The 25,395-nt window shown below is 44.4% G+C and overlaps 1 long non-coding RNA gene across 2 annotated transcripts in view; it reads left to right on the top strand.

Annotated features, from left to right (window-relative positions):
• The window catches only part of LOC129813252 (uncharacterized), a 35,842-nt gene extending 10,812 nt beyond the window's left edge, over window positions 1-25,030 (top strand). The window contains exon 3 of one of the 2 annotated variants that reach the window (XR_008753136.1): window positions 24,434-25,030. This is a non-coding gene — a long non-coding RNA (uncharacterized LOC129813252). Of the gene's footprint in view, window positions 1-9,973; window positions 13,788-24,433 lie in introns of those variants that run through there. The other variant, XR_008753137.1, reaches the window with a different exon arrangement.
• Window positions 25,031-25,395: the final 365 nt, after the last annotated feature.

The raw sequence follows: 25,395 nt of genomic DNA, 5'->3' as shown, positions 1-25,395 counted from the left end.
TTAATGAAATGGAGTTGTTTAATGACTGTAAACAAAACATAACTCCAAAACGATAAATAAAAAAATAAAGGGGGACGAGGACCCGTCGCGCACCAATACAAACACGAAATCTGAATAACAAACCATCTCTGACAAAGACATGAGGGGAAACAGAGGGTTAAATACACAACAGGTAATGAATGGGATTGAAACCAGGTGTGTAGGAAGACAAGACAAAACCAATGGAAAATGAAAAATGGATCAATGATGGCTAGAAGACCGGTGACTTCGAGCGCCGAGCACCGACCGAACAAGGAGAGACCTCGACTTCGGCAGAAGTCGTGACAGATATCTACCCATTGATTCTTGAAGAATGTAACTTATGAATGCCTCATGAGCTTAGTTCCCCCATCAGAACCCCAAATATAAGCTTGTTTTACTCCAATGTTTGTAAACAAAGTACATGTAAACAAACACTGTTTCTTTTGTGAAGCATCACAGCACAGTTGAAAAATATATGGCAAATAGAAATCCGAAATGGATGATGTTGAAAGATAGATGGGAAGGGTTTAATGGAGCTGAAGGGGGGGACTAATAACAAGATAAACAATGTAAAACATACGGGATCTGTAAAATGTATACAGCTTCTGAACTTTTGTGAAATAGCATAGTTACAAATAGAAATCAAACTGGATGGACATCAGAAATAGAGGAAGGACTAAGAACAAACAAGAGAGAACTATTGTAAAGTAGACTGTGTCTGTAAAATGTGTATAAGATGTATAAATTGAAGGTAAAAGCAGAAGTGTTTATTAGTTTACTCCAATTGGGGAAGGGCGGTAGGGTTTGCGGGGAATAATAATAAAGGTATATTCTTTTTAAAAAGGATGTATGTCTATATAGGTATGTGTATGTATATATGTATATACACTGCTCAAAAAAATAAAGGGAACACCTAAACAACACAATGTAACTCCAAGTCAATCACACTTCTGTGAAATCAAACTGTCCACTTAGGAAGCAACACTGATTGACAATACATTTCACATGCTGTTGTGCAAATGGAATAGACAAAAGGTGGAAATTATAGGCAATTAGCAAGACACCCCCAAAAAAAGAGTGATTCTGCAGGTGGTGACCACAGACCACTTCTCAATTCCTATGCTTCCTGGCTGATGTTTTGGTCACTTTTGAATGCTGGCGGTGCTCTCACTCTAGTGGTAGCATGAGACGGAGTCTACAACCCACACAAGTGGCTCAGGTAGTGCAGTTCATCCAGGATGGCACATCAATGCAAGCTATGGCAAAAAGGTTTGCTGTGTCTGTCAGCGTAGTGTCCAGAGCATGGAGGCGCTACCAGGAGACAGGCCAGTACATCAGGAGACGTGGAGGAGGCCGTAGGAGGGCAACAACCCAGCAGCAGGACCGGTACCTCCGCCTTTGTGCAAGGAGGTGCACTGCCAGAGCCCTGCAAAATGACCTCCAGCAGGCCACAAATGTGCATGTCAGCATATGGTCTCACAAGGGGTCTGAGGATCTCATCTCGGTACCTATTGGCAGTCAGGCTACCTCTGGCGAGCACATGGAGGGCTGTGCGGCCCCACAAAGAAATGCCACCCCACACCATGACTGACCCATCGGCAAACCGGTCATGCTGGAGGATGTTTCAGGCAGCAGAACGTTCTCCACGGCGTCTCCAGACTCTGTCACGTCTGTCACATGTGCTCATGTGCTCAGTGTGAACCTGCTTTCATCTGTGAAGAGCACAGGGCGCCAGTGGCGAATTTGCCAATCTTGGTGTTCTCTGGCAAATGCCAAACGTCCTGCACGGTGTTGGGCTGTAAGCACAACCCCCACCTGTGGCCGTCGGGCCCTCATACCACCCTCATGGAATCTGTTTCTGACCGTTTGAGCAGACACATGCACATTTGTGGCCTGCTGGAGGTCATTTTGCAGGGTGCTGGCAGTGCACCTCCTTGCACAAAGGCGGAGGTAGCGGTCCTGCTGCTGGGTTGTTGCCCTCCTACGGCCTCCTCCACGTCTCCTGATGTACTGGCCTGTCTCCTTGTAGCGCCTCCATGCTCTGGACACTACGCTGACAGACACAGCAAACCTTTTTGCCACAGCTCGCATTGATGTGCCATCCTGGATGAACTGCACTACCTGAGCCACTTGTGTGGGTTGTAGACTCCGTCTCATGCTACCACTAGAGTGAGAGCACCGCCATCATTCAAAAGTGACCAAAACATCAGCCAGGAAGCATAGGAACTGAGAAGTGGTCTGTGATCACCACCTGCGGAATCACTCCTTTTTTGGGGGTGTCTTGCTAATTACCTGTAATTTCCACCTTTTGTCTATTCCATTTGCACAACAGCATGTGAAATTTATTGTCAATCAGTGTTGCTTCCTAAGTGGACAGTTTGATTTCACAGAAGTGTGATTGACTTGGAGTTACATTGTGTTGTTTAAGTGTTCCCTTTATTTTTTTGAGCAGTGTATGTATGCATGCGTGTATGGATATATATATTTACCCAAAAAATATAGGGGAATGGAAATGATGCAGACAATTACATTGGAAGCAACATTCTTTCCGCAATATTAAGCTGATCCACCCCTTTAAAAAAAAAAATTTTTTTAAACACTAAAGTCTCACAACATGGTTGAAACTATCATTTTGATATCATGGATGGTCAATCGTTTTATCCGTAGATCTCTCTATGAATTTGAGTGCTTACATTTCTCCAGCATTTTTACCAAAACTGTGTCGGGGATGACACTGCTATTGTGGATTGCCCCTTTATATTGTAGCCATTAACACACAGCAGTTCAGAAGTTCAGAGGGAAGTGAGAGACCTCTGAATTCCCTTATACGGTAGACAGGAGAAACTGCTGACAGTAGGGACTGAAGCCATGCCTTAGTTATGTTTAATGGCTAAGCACAACAGATGTGACGTGTGTCACAACTCCACTCTGTGCCTTTAGTTTGATGTTTGTATTCCTGAGCGTTATGTGTGTAGTAACTTTGTGGTAGCTGTATCCCAGACAACTGCAACCCACTGTTTACTAGTTTACTCATCAAATGCAACATGTGGAAGCTGTCTATAGCGCCTAAGTAAGTAGATAACATTCTGTAGTTATTGGTGTGTGTGTATCTGTGTACTTGAACAGTCCTCATCCAGTTGAGACTGTGTGGAAGCCTTTAATTTGGTTGAGAGGTCATAGTTTGTAGTTTAGGAGCCTATTCCCTAACCGTCCTGCTAGTATTGTATCTACAGTTAGCCTGTTAGAGCTGGACACTTGTGACTAGCTGGCTACCACCCGCTTACTCAACCCTGCACCTTAGAGGCTGCCCTATGTACATAGACATGGAATCACTGGCCACTTTAATAATGGAACACTAGTCACTTTAATAATGTTTACATATTGCTTTACTCATCTCATATGTATATACTGTATTCTATTCTACTGTATTTTAGTCAATGCCACTCCAATATTGCTTGTCCTAATATTTATATATTTCTTAATTCCATTATTTTACTTTTAGATTTGTGTGTATCGTTGTGAATTGTTAAATACTACTGCACTGTTGGAACTAGGAACACAAGCATTTCGCTACACCCGCAATAACATCTGCTAACTATGTGTATGTGACCAATACAATTTGATTTGATTTGAGTATTAGCACATTCCTTTATTGGAAACATTCAAACCTTTGCCTTATCAACAAGCAGATGGTGGTGACATTACATTGGGAGAGTGGTACACGTGCAGAGTGATTCAAAAGGAGACAGACTCAGGCCTAGAACATCACAGCCTCTGTGATCTGGACCTGAGCTCAGGATGTTACAGTAGACTGTTCAGGAAGGACCTGAGTTCAGGATGTTACAGTAGACTGTTCAGGAAGGACCTGAACTCTGGATGTTACAGTAGACTGTTCAGGAAGGACCTGAGCCCAGGATGTTACAGTAGACTGTTCAGGATGGACCTGAGCTCTGGATGTTACAGTAGACTATTCAGGAAGGACCTGAACTCTGGATGTTACAGTAGACTGTTCAGGAAGGACCTGAGCTCTGGATGTTACAGTAGACTGTTCAGGAAGGACCTGAACTCTGGATGTTACAGTAGACTGTTCAGGAAGGACCTGAACTCTGGATGTTACAGTAGACTGTTCAGGAAGGACCTGAGCTCTGGATGTTACAGTAGACTATTCAGGAAGGACCTGAACTCTGGATGTTACAGTAGACTGTTCAGGAAGGACCTGAACTCTGGATATTACAGTAGACTGTTCAGGAAGGACCTGAACTCTGGATGTTACAGTAGATAACATGAAGATGGCGTCAAAGAACATGGCTGACGTTTTAATTCTACCAACCAATTGTGCTATTTTGTTAGTGTTTTTGCATTTTGGGTAACTTATTTTTTAACTTATTTTGTTACCGTTTCTTATGACTGAAAATAATTTCTGGACATCAGAACAGTGATTACTCACCACGGACTGGAAGAAACATTTTCCTTTAATGAGTCTGGCGGAAAGGATATACTGCTTTCACTGGAACAGGCCCAGATCCCCGTAATTTGCTTGAAGAAAAGATGCAGGAAAGGGGCCGCAGATCAGCTTGTCTTCTGAGAATCCGTAGGCGAGCAGGTAAACTCCCACTGCCGTCCGTTCTTCTTGCTAACGTGTAATCATTGGAAAATAAAATTGATGACCTACGATTAAGATTATCCTACCAACGGGACATTAAAAACTGTAACATCTTATGTTTCACTGAGACGTGGCTGAACGATGATACGGATAATATAGACCTGGCGGGATTTTCCATGCATCGGCAGAACAGGGAAGCTACGTCTGGTAAGACGAGGGGTGGGGGGTGTGTCTATTTGTCAATAACAGCTGGTGCGCAATGTCTAATATTAAAGAAGTCTTGAGGTATTTCTCGCCTGAGGTAGAGTAGCTTATGATATGCTGTAGACCACACTATCTACCAAGAGAGTTCTCATCTATATTATTCGTAGCTGTCTATTTACCACCACAGAACGAAGCTGGCACTAAGACCGCTCTCAACCAACTCTATAAGGTCATAAGCAAAGAAGAAAATCCTACCTCACGCTCCTAGTGGCCGGGGACTTTAATGCAGGCAAACTTAAATCCGTTTTACCACATTTTTACCAGCATGTCACATGTGCAACTAGAGGGGAAAAAATCCTAGACCACCTTTACTCCACACACAGAGATGCATATAAAGCTCTCCCCCGCCCTCCATTTGGCAAATCTGATCACAGTTCTATCCTCCTGCTTACGAGCAAAAACTAAAGCAGGAAGTACCAGTGACTCGCTCAATAAGAAAGTGGTCAGATGACGCGGATGCTACACTCTAGGTCTGTTTTGCTAGCACAGACTGGAATATGTTCCCGGATTCATCCAATGGCATTCAGGAGTACACCACCTCAGTCATCGGCTTCGTCAATAAGTGCATCGACGACGTTGTCTCCACAGTGACCGTACATACATATCCCAACCAGAAGCCATGGATTACATGCAACATCTGCATCGAGCTAAAGGCTAGAGCTGTCGCTTTCAAGGAGTGGGAGACTAATCCGGACGCTTATAAGAAATCCCGCTATGCCCTCAGACGAACCATCAAACAAGCAAAGCATCAATACAGGATTAAGATTGAATCCTACTACACCGGCTCTGACGCTCGTCGGATGTGGCAGGGCTTGAAAACTATTACGGACTACAAAGGGAAACCCAGATGCGAGCTGCCCAGTGACGCAAGCTTATCAGACAAGCTAAATTCCTTTTATGCTTGCTTCGAGGCAAGCAACACTGAAGCATGCATGAGAGCACCAGCTGTTCTGGATGACTGTGTGATAACGCTCTCGGTAGCCGATGTGAACAAAACCTTTAAACAGGTCAACATTCACAAAGCCGCGGAGCCAGAAGGATTACCAGAACGTGTACTCAAAACATGCACAGACCAACTGTCAAGTGTCTTCACTGACATTTTCAACCTCTCCCTGACCGAGTCAATAATACCTACATGTTTCAAGCAGACCACCATAGTCCCTGTGCCCAAGGAAGCGAAGGTTACCTGCCTAAATGATTACCGTCCCATAGCACTCACGTCGGTAGCCATGAAGTGCTTTTGAAAGGCTGGTCATGGCTCACATCACCAGTATCCTTCCAGACACCCTAGACCTACTCCAATTCGCATACCACCCCAACAGACGCACAGATGACGCAATCTCAATCGCACTTCACACTGCCCTTTCCCACCTGGACAAAAGGAACACCTACGTAGCCTCGTTATTGTTATTCTTATTGTGTTACTTTTTATTCTTATTTTTTACTTCAGTCTATTTGGTAAATATTTTCTTTACTCTTCTTGAACTGCACTGTTGGCTAAGGGCTTGTAAGTAAGCATTTCATGGTAAGGTCTACACTTGTTGTATTTGGTGCGAGTGACAAATAAAGTTTGATTTGATTTGACTGTTCAGGATGGACCAGAACTCTGGATATTACAGTTGACTGTTCAGGCTGGCTGGCTGATTGGGTTAACCAGGCTCTGCTCTGCCGATGGCTGGATAAACAGTGAATGACTGTGTGTGTGTGTGTGTGTGTGTGTGTGTGTGTGTGTGTGTGTGTGTGTGTGTGTGTGTGTGTGTGTGTGTGTGTCCACCTGGTGGAGGACCTGTCAGTAAGCCATTTCATTTTGAGAGCACGTCTGTCCATCACCACAGCCTCGTGGTCCTGTATGACTCAATTGGTAGTGCATGGCTCTTGCAATGCAAGGATTGTGAGTTTGATTCCCGGGGCCAACCAAACATAAAATGTATGCATGACTTTAAATCGTTTTGGATTAAATTGTCTGCTAAATGGAGAGAGAGATCCTACAGTTGGCTGCTGTTATGAATGAGAAGTCTCTTCTCCAATCTCTGGTTTCCTTCTTCCCTCCTAGCCAGGTTGCCAGATCTGGTTGTGCTTTAGCCAACTCGTCTGTCAGTCCTTTCTTGACATGTCATGTCTGGCAAGAAAAACAGACATACACATTCAAACATCTGATACATTGAGACATTAGAATTCCATTAGAACATTTATAACCATCTATACACATTTGAAATCATGATAATAAGCATTTCTAAAACAGCATTTACAATGTCTAGGGTGGGATCACTGGTTGGTGTTTGGTGTGACTTATGATAATGAATGCATGGATCAGTGATTTGGTTGTCAAAGTGAAAGACCCATGTTGTGATTCAAGTTATGCTCATTCAAAATACAGTATGCAATACAACACCAGGCCAGGGGCAAATAATATTATAGGTACATGGTTTTTTATGACACCCTGCAGGTGGGAAGTCATTTGGTACTGTGTACTTAGGCTACAGTATGTTTTGCATGTCTTCACCCTATTCCAAACTGACCTCTGCAGTCATGAATAGGTTTTTGAAAGCCTGTACAGTGTGTCTCTGTTTTTTAGGAATTCTAACTTGCTTTTGTTTTACGTGTGGATCTCTGTGTGTGCGTGCTATTGCGTGTGTGTGTGTGTGATACTGTGACTGTGGCACTTGAATCAGTAAAGGATTTGAATCAGTAAAGGATTTGAATCAGTAAAAGATTTGAATCAGTAAAAGATTTGAATCAGTAAAGGATTTGGATCCGTAAAGGATTTGAATCAGTAAAGGATTTGGATCAGTTTAGATCAGCGAACAACACATATATCCAGTCTTATGAATACCATTACCATGTAACAAGAGATGGCAGGACAAATATGGAGAGCAGGCAAGAGATAAACATTCACAGTGAAGAGAGGATGGATGAGAAAGAGAGACGATAATAGTGAGAGGGAGGAAAAGGGAGAAGTGGGGTGAGAAAGATAGAGAAAGAAAGAGGGAGAGAGAGGAATGAAGGAGTGCAGTAGCGTTGATTAACCAGTGGGCCGTCCCTCGGACTCGATGCATCATAACAACACCGACCAATCACATCACAGCCTCGTGCATCTCCATGGTAACTGGGCTTCCTAGCTCCAGAGGAGGTGGAGACAAAGGGAGGAAAGGAGAAAAAGGGGGTAGGTGAAAAGATGAAGAGCGAGCGAATCGATGTCTTCTGTTTTTTTTCTTTCTCTGATGGCTGTTTTCACACCAAGCGCTCTTCTCATGCTGCCTTAGCCACATCACAGCTGATGAGACCACAGACCAACACAACAACAATAACAACAACATCATAACCAGACTAAGGCCAGTCGTTGATGGTGATACTGTAGGGATGTCAGTGTGGCAGGCTTTCTGGCTGATGGGGCTGTCGAGAGCGGGGAGATGAGATGCCCCTTCAGTCACCGTAGATTGGATCTGCTGGTTATGACAAGCTGTCTAAGTGTCGTCCTGCTTCTGAAAGGTAAAATGCCTTGTTTTGAGAACGCTCTTCTATATCAGCATTAGACCTGCTTTTGTTCTGGACTGTGTCAGTGTATGTGTATCTGTTTGTATGTTATTGTATCTCTGATGCAGATGAAGGAGAGGATGCCTGTGTAGACTGTTGGGATGAAGCCCTGGAGTATAGCTGGTTTAGGGGAAACAGGTGGAGTGAGTGGAGTACTAGTCGTAGTGCGTAGCCATACACCATATTATCACATTCATTCTTCATCCTAGAACCTCGACTTGTGAAGCTAGAGTTGGAGGCTGGATGTCGGCTTTAGGTTAGCTACTGTATTGTACGTTTTACTGAACCTGAATTTGTTGAATCTGAATGTGTGTACTGTGCTCTGCAGTAGTTGTTGTTATTGTTGATCCTGTTGTTGTTGTTGTTGATCCTGTGGTTGTTGTTTATGCTGTTGATGTTGATCCTGTGGTTGTTGTTTATGCTGTTGATGTTGATCCTGTAGTTGTTGTTTATGCTGTTGATGTTGATCCTGTGGTTGTTGTTTATGCTGTTGATGTTGATCCTGTGGTTGTTGTTTATGCTGTTGATGTTGATCCTGTGGTTGTTGTTTATGCTGTTGATGTTGATCCTGTGGTTGTTGTTTATGCTGTTGTTGTTGATCCTGTGGTTGTTGTTTATGCTGTTGATGTTGATCCTGTGGTTGTTGTTTATGCTGTTGATGTTGATCCTGTGGTTGTTGTTTATGCTGTTGATGTTGATCCTGTGGTTGTTGTTTATGCTGTTGATGTTGATCCTGTGGTTGTTGTTTATGCTGTTGATGTTGATCCTGTGGTTGTTGTTTATGCTGTTGATGTTGATCCTGTGGTTGTTGTTTATGCTGTTGTTGTTGATCCTGTGGTTGTTGTTTATGCTGTTGATGTTGATCCTGTGGTTGTTGTTTATGCTGTTGATGTTGATCCTGTGGTTGTTGTTTATGCTGTTGATGTTGATCCTGTGGTTGTTGTTTATGCTGTTGATGTTGATCCTGTGGTTGTTGTTTATGCTGTTGATGTTGATCCTGTGGTTGTTGTTTATGCTGTTGATGTTGATCCTGTGGTTGTTGTTTATGCTGTTGTTGTTGATCCTGTGGTTGTTGTTTATGCTGTTGTTGTTGATCCTGTGGTTGTTGTTTATGCTGTTGTTGTTGATCCTGTGGTTGTTGTTTATGCTGTTGATGTTGATCCTGTGGTTGTTGTTTATGCTGTTGATGTTGATCCTGTGGTTGTTGTTTATGCTGTTGATGTTGATCCTGTGGTTGTTGTTTATGCTGTTGATGTTGATCCTGTGGTTGTTGTTTATGCTGTTGATGTTGATCCTGTGGTTGTTGTTTATGCTGTTGATGTTGATCCTGTGGTTGTTGTTTATGCTGTTGATGTTGATCCTGTGGTTGTTGTTTATGCTGTTGATGTTGATCCTGTGGTTGTTGTTTATGCTGTTGATGTTGATCCTGTGGTTGTTGTTTATGCTGTTGATGTTGATCCTGCCACTGAAGCCTGTATTGATTGTACGCTGTTAAAAACAACATATTGATAAAAGCCTGGCATGTCTGTCTGTGTGTCTGTCTGCCTGCAGGGCTTCAGGAGGGCAGCAGCCATATGATTCGGTGGAATGGAGGCTTGTGATGTGATGGTAATCATAGAGACATCACTGGTCCCTACTGTACTGAATACCCGCCTTCAGATTCTTCATTTTTTTTTTAGATTTTGATGTTTAGATTTTTTTTACATTGTATGGCAGTATGGTTCCACACCCTGACTGTCATCCTAGCATGTGTCCACAGGATGGAATAATTGTCACGATCGTCTTCGTGAGAGAGAGTGGACCAAGGTGCAGCGTGTGCAAAATACATCTCTTTTATTGAGAGAGAAGAAAAAACACGAAACAAACACTGAATACAAACTAAACAAAACAACAAACGACCGTGAAGCTAAAGACGTAAGTGCACAGACAAGCAACAAACGTTCAACATAGACAATTACCCACAAAACCCAAATGCCTATGACTGCCTTAAATATGGCTCCCAATCAGAGACAATAAACCACAGCTGTCTCTAATTAAGAACCAATCTAGGCATACATAGACATACAAACACCTAGACAATACATTGCCTCATTAAACATACAAACCCCTAGACAAACCAAAACACATACATCCCCATGTCACACCCTGACCTATTTCTATTAGACCTAACTAAAATAATAATGAAAACAAAGATAACTAAGGCCAGGGTGTGACAGTACCCCCCCCCAAAGGTGTGGACTCCGACCGCACAACCTGACATTGAAGGGGAGGGTCCGGGGTGGGCCTTAATATGGGGGCGGCTCGGGTGCGGGACGTGGCCCCCACTCCACCATTGTCAATACCCGCTTTGGTGGCGCCTCTGGAGCGGCGACCCTTGTAGAAAGTCCCGGACTGAAGACCATCCCAGAGGGTGCCACCGGACGGATGGGTAGCTCCGGACTGAGGGGTAGCTCCGGACTGAGGGACGGCAGCTCCGGACTGAGGGACGGCAGCTCCGGACTGAGGGACGGATCTGGCTGCTCATGGCTGGCTGACGGATCTGGCTGCTCATGGCTGGCTGACGGATCTGGCTGCTCATGGCTGGCTGACGGATCTGGCTGCTCATGGCTGGCTGACGGATCTGGCTGATCCTGTCTGGCGGAAGGCTCTGGCTGATCCTGTCTGGCGGAAGGCTCTGGCTGATCCTGTCTGGCGGAAGGCTCTGGCTGATCCTGTCTGGCGGAGGGCTCTGGCTGATCCTGTCTGGCGGAGGGCTCTGGCTGATCCTGTCTGGCGGAGGGCTCTGGCTGATCCTGTCTGGCGGAGGGCTCTGGCTGATCCTGTCTGGCGGAAGGCTTTGGCTGCTCCTGTCTGGCGGAAGGCTCTCGCGGCTCCTGTCTGTCGGACGGCTCTGAAGGCTCATGGCAGACGGGCGGCTTTGCAGGCTCAGTACAGACGGGCGGCTTTGAAGACTCAGTACAGACGGGCAGTTCATGCGGCGCTTGGCAGACGGACAGTTCAGACGGCGTTGGGCAGACGGGCAGTTCAGGCGCCGTTGGGCAGAAGGACAGTTCAGGCGCCGTTGGGCAGACGGCAGACTCTGGCCGGCTGAGACGCACTGTAGGCCTAGTGCGTGGTGCCGGAACTGGAGGTACCGGGCTAAAGACACGCACCTTCAGGCTAGTTCGGGGAGAAGGAACAGGGCATGCTGGACCCTGGGGACGCACATTAGGCCTAGTGCGTGGTGCCGGAACTGGTGGTACCGGGCTGGGGACACGCATCTCAGGGCTAGTGCGGGGAGCAGCAACAGGACGCACAGGACTCTGGAGACGCACAGGAGGCGTGGTGCGTGGTGTAGGCACTGGTGGTAATGGGCTGGAGACACGCACCATAGAGCTAGTGCGTGGAGGAGGCACAGGGCTCTGAAGACGCACAGGAAGCCTGGTGCGTGGTGTAGGCACTGGTGGTACTGGGTTGGGGCGGGGAGGTGGCGCCGGAAATACCGGACCGTGCAGGCGTACTGGCTCCCTTGAGCACTGAGCCTGCCCAACCTTACCTGGTTGTATGCTCCCCGTCGCCCGACCAGTGCGGGGAGGTGGAATAACCCGCACCGGGCTATGTAGGCGAACCGGGGACACCATGCGTAAGGCTGGTGCCATGTAAGCCGGCCCGAGGAGACGAACTGGTGACCAGATGCGTTGGGCCGGCTTCATGACATCCGGCTCAACGCTCAATCTAGCCCGGCCGATACGTGGAGCTGGAATGTACCGCACCGGGCTATGCACTCGTACAGGAGACACCATGCGCTCTACTGCGTAACATGGTGTCTGCCCGTACTCTCGCTCTCCACGGTAAGTAACGGGAGTAGGCGCAGGTCTCCTACCTGACTTCGCCACTCTCCCTTTAAGCCCCCCCCCCCCCCCAAGAAATTTTGGGTTGTACTCACGGGCTTCCAGCCTTGCTTCCGTGCTGCCTCCTCATATCGCATCCTCTCGGCTTTAGCTGCCTCCAGCTCTTCACGAGGGAGGCGATATTCTCACGGTTGTGCCCAAGGTCCCTTACCATCCAGTATCTCCTCCCATGTCCATGAATCCTGTGTAGGTGGGTCCTGTTGCCGCTTGACACGCCGCTTGGTCCTAGATTGGTGGGTAATTCTGTCACGATCGTCTTCATGAGAGAGAGTGGACCAAGGTGCAGCGTGTGCAAAATACATCTCTTTTATTGAGAGAGAAGAAAAAACACGAAACAAACACTGAATACAAACTAAACAAAACAACAAACGACCGTGAAGCTAAAGACGGAAGTGCACAGACAAGCAACAAACGTTCAACATAGACAATTACCCACAAAACCCAAATGCCTATGACTGCCTTAAACATGGCTCCCAATCAGAGACAATAAACCACAGCTGTCTCTAATTGAGAACCAATCTAGGGAGCCATAGACATACAAACACCTAGACAAGACATTGCCCCATTAAACATACAAACCCCTAGACAAACCAAAACACATACATCCCCATGTCACACCCTGACCTAACTAAAATAATAATGAAAACAAAGATAACTAAGGCCAGGGTGTGACAATAATAGACTCAGAGTCTTGTGAAGTGGTGCTCTCACTCCGGAAAAGATATTCTAATAGGTTACAATAGACACATCGTCTGAGTAGAATGGATGGGAGGTGTCCAGTACATTTAGCTGATATAGCTTGCTCCAGTGTGAAAGACAAACCCCCATACAATCAATCAATCAATCAAATGTATTTATTTATATAGCCCTTTTTACATCAGCCGATGTCACAAAGTGCTGTACAGAAACCCAGCCTAAATCCCCAAACAGCAAGCAATGCAGATGTAGAAGCAGGCCCCTAGGAAAGGTTTTATTGTTCAGACTGGGCAGCAGCACTCTCAGCTGGACCTAGTAGTGGACATCCCCAAAGTAATCACCAGTCTGGAGCTCTGCCACCTCAGACCCCACGGGGGGTCAAATACAGGGAGAGGACTGGACAGACAGTTGCTGAGGGATCCAGCTGACGACAAAGTCCCTCCTACATTGGTTGGAATAGAGGATGGAATGGAACTGGCCCCGCTCCAGTTAATTACTGCAGACTGACTATAATACATCACAGCTTGGCTTTTCCTGCTTCTGGTCCAGTAATATCAAATCAAATTGTATTTGCTACATGCGCTGAATACAACAGGTGTAAACCTTACCGTTAACCAACAATGCAGTTCAATAAATAGTTAAGAAAATATTTAGTAATAAACTAAAGTAAAAAAAAAAAAAAATGAAAACAATAACAATAACGAGGCTTTATACAGGGGGGTATCAATGTGCAGGGTTAGGGTTAGTCGAGGTAGGGGTAAAGTGATAATAAACATCGAGTAGCAGTGTACAAACAAGGGGGGGGGGGGGTGGGGGGGGTCAATGTAAATAGTCCGGGCGGCCATTTGATGAATTGTTCAGCAGTCTTATGGCTTGGGAGTAGAAACTGTTAAGGAGCCTTTTGGTCCTAGACTTGGGCTCTCTGGTACCGCTTGCCATGCGGTAGCAGGGAGAACAGTCTATGACTTGGGTGACTGGAGTCTTTTACTTTTTTTAGGCCTTCATCTGACGCTGCCTAGTACAGTATATACTGTAGGTCCTGGATGGCAGGAAGCTTGGCCCCAGTGATGTACTGGGCTGTACGCACTAGAGGTTGACCGATTATGATTTTTCAACGCCGATACCGATTATTGGAGGACCAAAAAAAGCCGATACCGATTAATCAGCGTTTTATTTATTTTTTCATGTATTTATTTATTTGTAATAATGACAATTACAACAATACTGAATGAACACTTTTATTTTAACTTAATATAATACATCAATCAAATCAATTTAGCCTCAAATAAATAATAAAACATGTTCAATTTGGTTTAAATAATGCAATAACAAAGTGTTGGAGAAGAAAGTAAAAGTGCAATATGTGCCATGTAAAAAAGCTAACGTTTAAGTTCCTTGCTCAGAACATGAGAACATATGAAAGCTGGTGGTTCCTTTTAAAATGAGAATTATAGGACTATTTCTCTCTGTACCATTTGTATTTCATATACCTTTGACTATTGGATGTTCTTATAGGCACTTTAGTATTGCCAGTGTAACAGTATAGCTTCCGTCCCTCTCCTACCTGGACTCAAACCAGGAACACATCGACGACAGCCACCCTCGAAGCATCGTTACCCATCGCTCCACAAAAGCCCCGTGGCGGAATAACTACTTCAAGTCTCAGAGCGAGTGACGTTTGAAACGCTTTTAGCGAGCACCCCGCTAACTAGCTAGCCATTTCACATCGGTTACACCAGCCTAATCTCTGGAGTTGATAGGCTTGAAGTCATAAACAGCGCAATACTTGAAGCATTGCAAAGAGCTGCTGGCAAGCGCACGAAAGTGCTGTTTGAATGAATGCTTACGAGCCTGCTGTTGCCTACCACCGCTGCTCTATCAAATATCAAATCATAGTCTTAATTATAGCATAATAACACACAGAAATACGAGCCTTAAGTCATTAATAAGGTCAAATCCGGAAACTATCATTTCGAAAATAAAACGTTTATTCTTTCAGTGAAATACCGTTACATATTTTTTCTAACGGGTGGCATCCATAAGTCTAAATATTCCTGTTACATTGCACAACCTTCAATGTTATGTCATAATTACGTACAATTCTGGCAAATTAGTTCGCAACGAGCCAAACTGTTGCATATACCCTGACTCTGCGTGCAATGAACACAAGAGAAGTGACACAATTGACCTAGTTTAATATTGCCTGCTAACATGAATTTCTTTTAACTAAATATGCAGGTTTAAAAATATATACTTCTCTGTTTTGATTTTAAGAAAGGCATTGATGTTTATGGTTAGGTACATTCGTGCAACGATTATGCTTTTTTCGCAAATGCGCTTTTGTTAAATGATCCCAGTTTGGCGAAGTTGGCTGTCTTTGTTAGGAAGAAATAGTCTTCACACAGTTCGCAACGAGCCAGGTGGCCCAAACTGCTGCATATACCCTGACTCAAGAGAATGCAAGAGAAGTGACACAATTTCCCTAGTTTAAAAGAAATTCATGTTAGCAGGCAATATTAACTAAATATGCAGGTTTAAAAATATATACTTGTTTATTGATTTTTAGAAAGGTTGATGTTGATGTTTATGGTTAGGTACACATTGGTGCAACGACAGTGCTTTTTTTGCGAATGCGCTTGTTAAATCACCCGTTTGGCGAAGTAGGCTGTGATTCAATGATACATTAACAGGCACCGCATCGATTATATGCAACGCAGGACAAGCTAGATAAACTAGTAATATCATCAACCATGTGTAGTTAACTAGCGATTATGTTAAGATTGATTGTTTTTTATAAGATACGTTTAATGCTAGCTAGCACCTTACCTTGGCTCCTTGCTGCACTCGCATAACAGGTAGTCAGCCTGCCACGCAGTCTCCTTGTGGAGTGCAATGTAATCGGCCATGATCGGTGTCCAAAAATGCCGATTACCGATTGTTATGAAAACTTGAAATCGGCCCTAATTACATTTACATTTACATTTAAGTCATTTAGCAGACGCTCTTATCCAGAGCGACTTACAAATTGGTGCATTCACCTTATGACATCCAGTGGAACAGCCACTTTACAATAGTGCATCTAAATCTTTTAAGGGGGGGGGGGGGGGGGGCAGAAGGATTGCTTTATCCTATCCTAGGTATTCCTTGAAGAGGTGGGGTTTCAGGTGTCTCCGGAAGGTGGTGATTGACTCCGCTGTCCTGGCGTCGTGAGGGAGTTTGTTCCACCATTGGGGTGCCAGAGCAGCGAACAGTTTTGACTGGGCTGAGCGGGAACTGTACTTCCTCAGTGGTAGGGAGGCAAGCAGGCCAGAGGTGGATGAACGCAGTGCCCTTGTTTGGGTGTAGGGCCTGATCAGAGCCTGAAGGTACTGAGGTGCCGTTCCCCTCACAGCTCCGGCCATTCCGATTAATCGGTCGACCTCTAGTACGCACTACCCTCTGTAGCGCCTTACGATCAGATGCAGAGCAGTTGCCATACCAGGCGGTGATGCAACCGTTCAGGATGCTCTCGATGGTGCAGCTGTAGAACTTTTTGAGGATCTGGGGACCCATGCCAAATCTTTTCAGTGTTTTGAGGTGGAAAATGTGTTGTTGTGCCCTCTTCATGACTGTCTTGGTGTTTTTGGATCATGATAGTTCGTTGGTGATGTGGACACCAAACTCTCGACCTGCTCCAATACAGCCCCATTGATGTTAATGGGGGCCTGTTCGGCCCACCTTTTCCTATAGTCCACGATCAGCTCCTTTGTCTTACTCACATTGAGGGAGAGGTTGTTGTCCTGGCACCACACTGCCAGGTCTCTGACCTCCTCTCTATAAGCTGTCTCATCGTTGTCAGTGATCAGGCCCACCACTGTTGTGTCGTCAGCAAACTTAATGATGGTGTTGGAGTTTTGTTTAGGGTTGCAATTTTTGGGGAATATTCAGAGGTGGAAACTTTCCGTGGGAATTAACAGGAATATATGGGAATAAACGGGAATATATGGGAATTAACGGAAATATATGCAAATTCATATTAATACCATTTAAATGTAGATGTTTTTTTGTATGGGACATATTTACCATATCATATGGAGACAGAAACATAAACATTTTACCTTATCATAAGTAGACATAATGTCACGTTCTGACCTTTATTTCCTTTGTTTTGTCTTTATTTAGTATAGTCAGGGCGTGAGTTGGGGTGGGCAGTCTATGTTTGTATTTCTATGTTTGGCCTGATATGGTTCTCAATCAGAGGCAGCTGTCAATCGTTGTCCCTGATTGGGAACCATATTTAGGTAGCCTGTTTTGTGTTGGGTTTTGTGGGTGGTTGTTTTCAGTCTTTGTGTGTCTGCACCAGATAGAACTGTTTCGGTTGTCACTTTTGTTCTTTTGTATTTTGAGTGTTCACCTTTATTAAAGTAAGATGAACAATTACCACGCTGCGCATTGGTCCTCCGATCCTTCTAACTTATCCTCCTCAGACGAGGAAGACGACAACCGTTACACATAATTGCAAATGATTAAATCCTTCCAATAGATATTTTAAAAAACGATTTAGTTACGAATTGAACTTTAAGTAAGTGAGTTGACTCTTCACATGGGATAATTTCACTGAACAACAAAAGAAAGGGAATATTGAATGATCCCCAATGATCCATCGCATCTCCCAAAAACGTTTCCAACATACATCTGTAAAATGATGGTCTAGAAACTAAAGCTCTGGTTGTCTTCCTCTCAGTCTTCCATGTCTTCTCCCTGGGCCTCCTCAATGTCCACCTCTTGAACATCAGACTCTGAGGTCTCATCTTCACTGTCACTTTCCAACCTTGTTGAGGATGGCTTGTTGTCAGGCTCAAAAAGCCTCAAATTTGCCCGGATGGCCACCAATTTTTCAACCCTTGTATTGGTCAGCCTGTTGCGTACTTTGGTGTGTGTGTTCCCAAACAAGGACCAGTTGCGCTCTGACATGGCTGACGTTGGTGGGATTTGGAGGAGGATGGTGGCAACAGGGGAAAGAGCCTCAGATCCACAAAGTCCCTTCCACCAGGTGGCTGATGAGATATGTTGGCACGACTGCCATATTGCATCTCCATCCCAAAGCCCTTGTTTGGAAGAGTACTTCACCAGACTGCCAAGAACCTTGCCCTCATCCAGGCCAAGGTGGCGAGACACAGTAGTGATGACACCAAAGGCCTGGTTGATCTCTGCACCAGACAGGATGCTCGTCACCATACCTGGGGTCCAACATGTACGCTGCGGCATGTATGGGCTTCAGGCAGACGTCTTCATGCTTTTTGATGTTCAGAACTGCAGTTTCCTCTGCTTGGAGCAACAGTAAAGTGGGAAGGGCAGTACAGATCTCTCTTACATCTGCAAGCAGAGTCTGAACATCAGACAGGATGGCATCGTCTCCCTCAATCCGTGCAATGGCTACTGCTATAGGTTTCAGGAGTTTCAGGCTGCTTACCACTCTCTCCTAAAATACATCATCCAGGAGGATCCTTTTGATGGGGCTGTCCATATCGGCAGACTCTGATATGGCCATTTCTTGGAGAGACTCCTTCCCCTCCAGGAGGCTGTCAAACATGATGATAACACCACCCCAACGGGTGTTGCTGGGCAGCTTCAATGTGGTGCTCTTATTCTTCTCACTTTGCTTGGTGAGGTAGATTGCTGCTATAACTTGATGAACCTTCACATACCTAACCATTTTCTTGGCTCTCTTGTAGAGTGTATCCATTGTTTTCAGTGCCATGATGTTCTTGAGGAGCAGATTCAATGCATGAGCAGCACAGCCAATGGGTATGATGTGAGGGTAGGACCCCTCCACTTTAGACCAAGCAGCCTTCATGTTCGTAGCATTGTCTGTCACCAGTGCAAATACCTTCTGTGGTCCAAGGTAATTGATGACTGCCTTCAGCTCATCTGCAATGTAGAGACCGGTGTGTCTATTGTCCCTTGTGTCTGTGCTCTTGTAGAATACTGGTTGAGGGGTGGAGATGTAGTTAATTATTCCTTGCCCGCAAACATTCGACCACCCATCAGAGATGATTGCAATACAGTCTTCTTTCTCTATGATTTGCTTGACCTTCACTTGAACTCTGTTGAACTTTGCATCCAGCAAATGAGTAGATAAAGCAAGTCTGTTTGGAGGGCTGTATGCTGTGTGAAGAACATTCAGAAATCTCTTCCAATACACATTGCCTGTGAGCATGAGATGAACCAGTTTCATTCTCTTACTACGTTCCTCCATTAAGTCAAAAAAACTCCTGATTCCAGAAGGACCATGAGCTGTTGCTATCGATAAGGTGTCTGATTCATCATTTTCACCTCAAATAGAAGTAGAGGGACTTTTGTCAGAGATTTAACCTTTATTGTTGTGAGTGCTGAGGGAACTTTATGCACTTGGCCAGATGATTCTGCATCTTTGTTGCATTCTTCACATATGATTCGGCACAGTATTTGCAAATGTACACCGCTTGTCCTTCTACATTGCCTGCAGTGAAATGTCTCCACACATCAGATAGTGCCCGTAGCATTTTCCTGTAAAGATTAGAAAAAATGAGTAAAAAAAACACAAATACAATTCCATGTACCGATAAATAGTTAAGCAGTTAGATTAAACAACTCCTTCTTAAGATAAATGTTTTCAAATTAAATATGTATGGAAACAGGTGAATTAACACTCCTCAGTTAGCAGGCTCAAGCAAGCAAAAACCCACATGGTTGCAAAAACTAACTAACAGAAAATGTTAACAAGTTAGAAATGATTTAACACACTTTTCTGTAGGCTACTATTCAAAAAATCATGTATGTCATATAATATATTTTAACTCCCCCCATTATCGGGGTGGCAGGTAGCCTAGTGGTTAGAGCATTGGGTCAGTAACTGAGAGGTAGGTGGCTCAAATCCCTGAGCTAACAAGGTAAACATATGTTGTTCTGCCCCTGAACAAGTCTGTTAACCCACTGTTCCTAGGCTGTCATTGTAAATAAGAATTTGTTTTTAACTGACTTGCCTAGTTAAAGAAAGGTTAAATAAAAATAAAAATAATTGTAATAAAAACTTACCAGAAAGCATGTAGTCTTTGGTTCAGACAGTGTAGTAGTGTGGGCTCAATAGCATCTCATTTGTGTGCAAGATCTTGAGAATCAGCTGTACATGTGATGGAAGAGTGCACTGTGCAAAATTCCCCAAATTCCCATAAAACAGTTTCGGAAAAATTCCAGACATTTACCGGAAAGTTTCCGACCCTTTGCAACCCAGGTCGTGTTTGCCACACAGTCGTGGGTGAACACCACTGAAGGGCCCCCATGTTGAGGATCAGCGTGGCAGATGTGTTGTTGCCTACCCTTACCACCTGGGGCGGCCTGTCAGGAAGTCCAGGATCCAGTTGCAGAGGGAGGTGTTAAGCTCCCTTAGCTTAGTGATGAGCTTTGTGGGCACTATGGTGTTGAACGTTGAGCTGTAGTCAATGAACTGCATTCTCACATAGGTGTTCCTTTTGTCCAGGTTGGAAAAGGCAGTGTTGAGTGCGATTGAGATTGCGTCATCTGTGCGTCTGTTGGGGTGGTATGTGAATTGGAGTAGGTCTAGGGTATCCGGGAGGATGCTGTTGATGTGAGCCATGACCAGCCTTTCAAAGCACTTCATGGCTGCTGACGTGAGTACTACGCGGCGGTAATCATTTAGGCAGGTAACCTTCGCTTCCTTGGGCACAGGGACTATGGTGGTCTGCTTGAAACATGTAGGTATTACAGACTCGGTCAGGGAGAGGTTGAAATGTCAGTGAAGACACTTGCTAGTCGGTCTACGCATCCTTTGAGTACACGTCCTGGTAATCCGTCTGACTCCGCGGCTTTGTGAATGTTGACCTGTTTAAGGGTCTTGCTCACATTGGCTATGGAGAGCGTGATCACACAGTCATCCAGAACAGCTGGTGCTCTCGTGCATGCTTCAGTGTTGCTTGCCTCGAAGTGAGCATAAAAGGCATTTAGCTCATCTGGTAGGCTCCTGTCCCTGGGCAGCTCACGGTTGGGTTTCCTTTTGTAGTCCGTAATAGTTTGCAAGCCCTGCCACATCTGACGAGCATCAGAGCAGGTGTAGTAGGATTCAATCTTAGTCCTGTATTGATACTTTTCCTGTTTGATGGTTCGTCTGAGGGCATAGCAGGATTTCTTATAAGCGTCCGAATTAGTCTCCTACTCCTTGAAAGCAACAGATCTAGCCTTTAGCTCGATGCAGATGTTGCCTGTAATCCATCGCTTCTGGTTGGGATATGTACGTACGGTCACTGTGGGGACGACGTTGTCGATGCACTTATTGATGAAGCTGGTGACTGAGGGGGTATGCCATTGGATGAATACCGGAACATATTCTAGTCTGTGCTAGCAAAACAGTCCTGTGGCGTAGCATCCGCATCATCTGACCACTTCCCTATTGCGCGAGTCATCGGTACTTCCTGCTTTAGTTTCTGCTTGTAAGCAGGAATCTGGAGGATAGAATTATGGTCAGGTTTGCCAAAAGGAGGGCGAGGGAGAGCTTTGTATGTGTCTCTGTGTGTGGAGTAAAGGTGGTCTAGAGTTTTTTTCCCCTCTGGTTGCACGTGTGACATGTTGGTAGAAATGAGGTAAACAGAATTAAGTTTGCCTGCATTAAAGTCCCCGTCCACTAGGAGCGCCGCTTCTGGATGAGCACTTTCTTGTTTGCTTATGGCCTTATACAGCTCGTTGAGTGCAGTCTTAGTGCCAGCATCGTTCTGTGGTGTTAAATTGACAGCTACGAATAATATAGACGAGAACTCTCTTGGTAGATAGTGTGGTCTACAGCTTATCATGAGGTACTCAACCTCAGGTGAGCAATACCTTGAGACTTTTTTAATATTAGACGTCATGCACCAGCTCTTATTGACAAAATATAATAGTGTGCGTGTGTGTGTGTGAAGCTGTGTGTTTGTGCGTGTGTGTGTTATCACATTTAACCTACGTTAGAGCAGCAGCTCTCATAATTAACTGTAATAGGAATCATTTTAAACCATTGACGTATCACATTGTTGGGCCGTGGAATCGTTATAAGCCAATGACATGAAACAATCATGGGGAGGGGCGAATCCTGTTAAGCCAACGACAAAGGCTGATGCATTCTTTGGACAGCAATAATTTTAAGCCATTGACGTACTCTCTCACATTCTTAGTACCCAGAATGCTCTATACACCCAGTCTTAATCCCAGACCACCTGTTTAACTCTACTCTCTTTCTTTCTTTCTTTCTTTCTTTCTTTTTCTCTCTCCCTTTCTCTAGTTCTATACCTCTCTCTCTCTCTCCCTCCCTATCTATCTCTATCTCTCTCTCTATCTCTCTCTGTCTGTCTAGGTCCTCCCATACATGCTCTCCCCCTCGGGCAGCCTTCCACCCCCTCTCTTCCATGTCTCCCTCTTATTCCCTCCCTCTTATTCCCTCCCTCCTTTCTCTCTCTCACACACACAAATAAAACCAAATTCTGGGTGTAGTGGAGAAAAGCATTGGCACGCTGTTGTTGTGGACAATATGAATGTAACGGAACTCTGTTACTGTTACTACTCCTCAAGAGCAAATCTCACCTAGGACAGTGATTTGACCCCAGGACATAATCCTAGAGGATTATGGGTGATTAGGTCACCTGGTGACCCCTAACGGAGTAAACACATTCTGCTAGACCAACACTTGATGCAGCTCCTACCAAAATGTCGCCGTTTTGAAAAACCAAGCCGACAAGATGAAAAATCTGTTGATATGCCCTTGAGCAACACACTTAATCCTAACTTGCTCCAGGGGCACCGTACTACTATGGCTGAACCTGTAAAACAACACTGCACCTATCTGGTGTCTGTGACAATAAAAAACATACAGTATATGCTTTGTTAATGTAAACGTAGTAAACCTTACCCACACACACTCTGTCTCTCTATCCATCAGGGTAGCGTCACAGCTGAGCTGCCAATGTCATCAACAGCAGCATGGCAGTGTCTGCCATCAATTGTTTGTAGTGAGAAATTATGATTTGAGAGAGAGAGGGAGAAAGGGGAGGGTTGGGGGAAGGAGATATGGGGGGGGGGGGGGTAGAGGGAAGTGAAATAGAGACAGAGAAATATTATTATTATTTTTTTTTTTAAGAGAGTATTTGTATTTGCATTGGGTCTGTAGTCCCTGGGCAGCACTTACCTGCCCAGGGACTACAGGTGCAAATGAGCTCTTGGGTAACCCTGACACATTTACATGGATGTTGCATTACTGTAATATTAATGTTGATTAATGTGCACTGTCCCTGTAAAATAAAAATAAGACAGAGTTGTGTGATGCTGCGTATTTAATCCCTCTTACACTAAGCTCCCTCAGTCATGTGACGTACTGAACTCGTCCCTGTCAGTCTGTCTGTCTTGTTGTCATGCTGCCTTGTCGCTTGATCAGACTTCTACTGTCCACCGGAGGAAACGTTGTTTGGACTTTGTTTTGGCATTACTTTGATTGGATTGGTTGGATGTTGAGTGTTTATGCTTGATGCCTGGGACTTGCCGATGGTGGAATCACGTTGTTAGCAGACTGACATTACCTCTACAGTGAATAGGGACTTTGACTTTTTGGGATTTAGTTTGGACGTTACTGGGAAGTTGCTGGAACGTTGGATGTACCTGGATATAGCATGTAATGACTTGTAATAAATAATATATTAAATGTAAGTAAAGGTTTTGATATATCTGGTGCAGGACTGAACGTTGACTGAGGACATACACACACAGGATTTGGAGAAGAAGTGTTGTCTTGACTGGATTAAGAATTTATATGGTGAGTCAAGTAGCCTAGTGGTTAGAGCATTGGACTAGGAACCAAAAGGTTGCAAGATCAAATCCCTGAGCTGACAAGGTAAGAATCTGTTGTTCTGCTCCTGTACAAGGCAATGTCTGTTCTGAGGCAGTCATTTAAATTAAGAATTTGTTCTTAACTGACTTGCCTAATTAAGTAAAATATTTTATTCAGTTTTGTATTCACTTATGATGTAAATTTCTCTTGTGAAGATTAGCAGTACAGTTTTTTACATTTGATTTATTTAGCAGATGCTCTTATCCAGAGAGACTTGCTGTTAGTGCATTCATCTTAAGGTAGCTAGGTGGGACAGCTACATATCACAGGCATAGTGAATACACTTTCCTCAGTAATGTAGCTATCAGCAAAGTCAGATCCTTAAAGGGGGGAGTCAAGAGCAAGTGTTGGTTCAGGGAAGTTGTTTTTGTTGTAGTCTTCATAGTCTTACCCTTGCATGCGTGTGTGTGTCATCACACAGACATCTTCTAAGACTACTGATCGTTCTCACCACCTTGACTTGACCCAATCAAGTATTACATGATACGCGTTTCCTCTCACCCTGTTTTAACTCAGGTATGTGTCTCTTCTGTTCACCTACAGGTCTAAACTGTAATGTGTTCCATCCCGGCTGCTTGATGCTGCTGCTGCTTGGGTAGAGCGGCTCGTTGAGACGACCCTCTGCCCCCCCCCCTCCCTCCTGTGTCACCCCACCACCTAGCTACCATGCTGATCAAGGAGTACCGGATCCCCATGCCTATGAGCGTGGAAGAGTACCGCATCGCCCAGCTCTACATGATCCAGGTGGGTGGCTACTGGCTAGCATACGTACTGAAATACAACACACGGAATACATGTATGTAGCATAGCATTGCATGGCTAACGTGCATCATACAGAATACATTACCTAGCATAGCATGGCTAACACACAGCAGGCAGAATACATTACCTAGCATAGCATGGCTAACACACAGCATGCAATACAACATATTTACAACATATACACTGTAGTGTTTATTTCCAAAACACTACAGTGTATATCCACAAATTTTTCACATTTGTGTATTTTCATCAGAAATGATTGCTTATGAGCACCTTCTTGTGTGTGTAAAATATATCTGTTCACAGATTTTTAAGTAATAGATATATATTTTTTAATTCAATACAGTAATTTGAGATCTGTATGTGAAACATTTATATTTTACATTTGAGTCATTTAGCAGATGCTCTTACCTAGAGCAACTTACAGTAAGTGCATTCATCTTAAGATAGCTAGGTGAGACGATCACATGTCACAGTCAAATACACAGGATACCAACATTCCATTCCAGCTAAACAACGGATATATAGCATTTTGTAAAAATAAAAAATAAAAATTCATAGACATCTAATGTCTATGTCTATGAATTTTTTTTTTTTTTTTTTACACCACAGGAAAGGAAGACCCAGAGTTAACTATGCTGCAGAGGATAACTTCATTAGAGTTAACTGCACCTCAGATTGCAGCCCAAATAAATGCTTCACAGAGTTCAAGTAGCAGACACATCTCAACATCAACTGTTCAG

Source organism: Salvelinus fontinalis, chromosome 2 (assembly GCF_029448725.1).
Source record: "Salvelinus fontinalis isolate EN_2023a chromosome 2, ASM2944872v1, whole genome shotgun sequence".
NCBI classification, from domain to species: domain Eukaryota; kingdom Metazoa; phylum Chordata; class Actinopteri; order Salmoniformes; family Salmonidae; genus Salvelinus; species Salvelinus fontinalis.
This window is presented reverse-complemented; position numbering and strand designations above follow the sequence as displayed.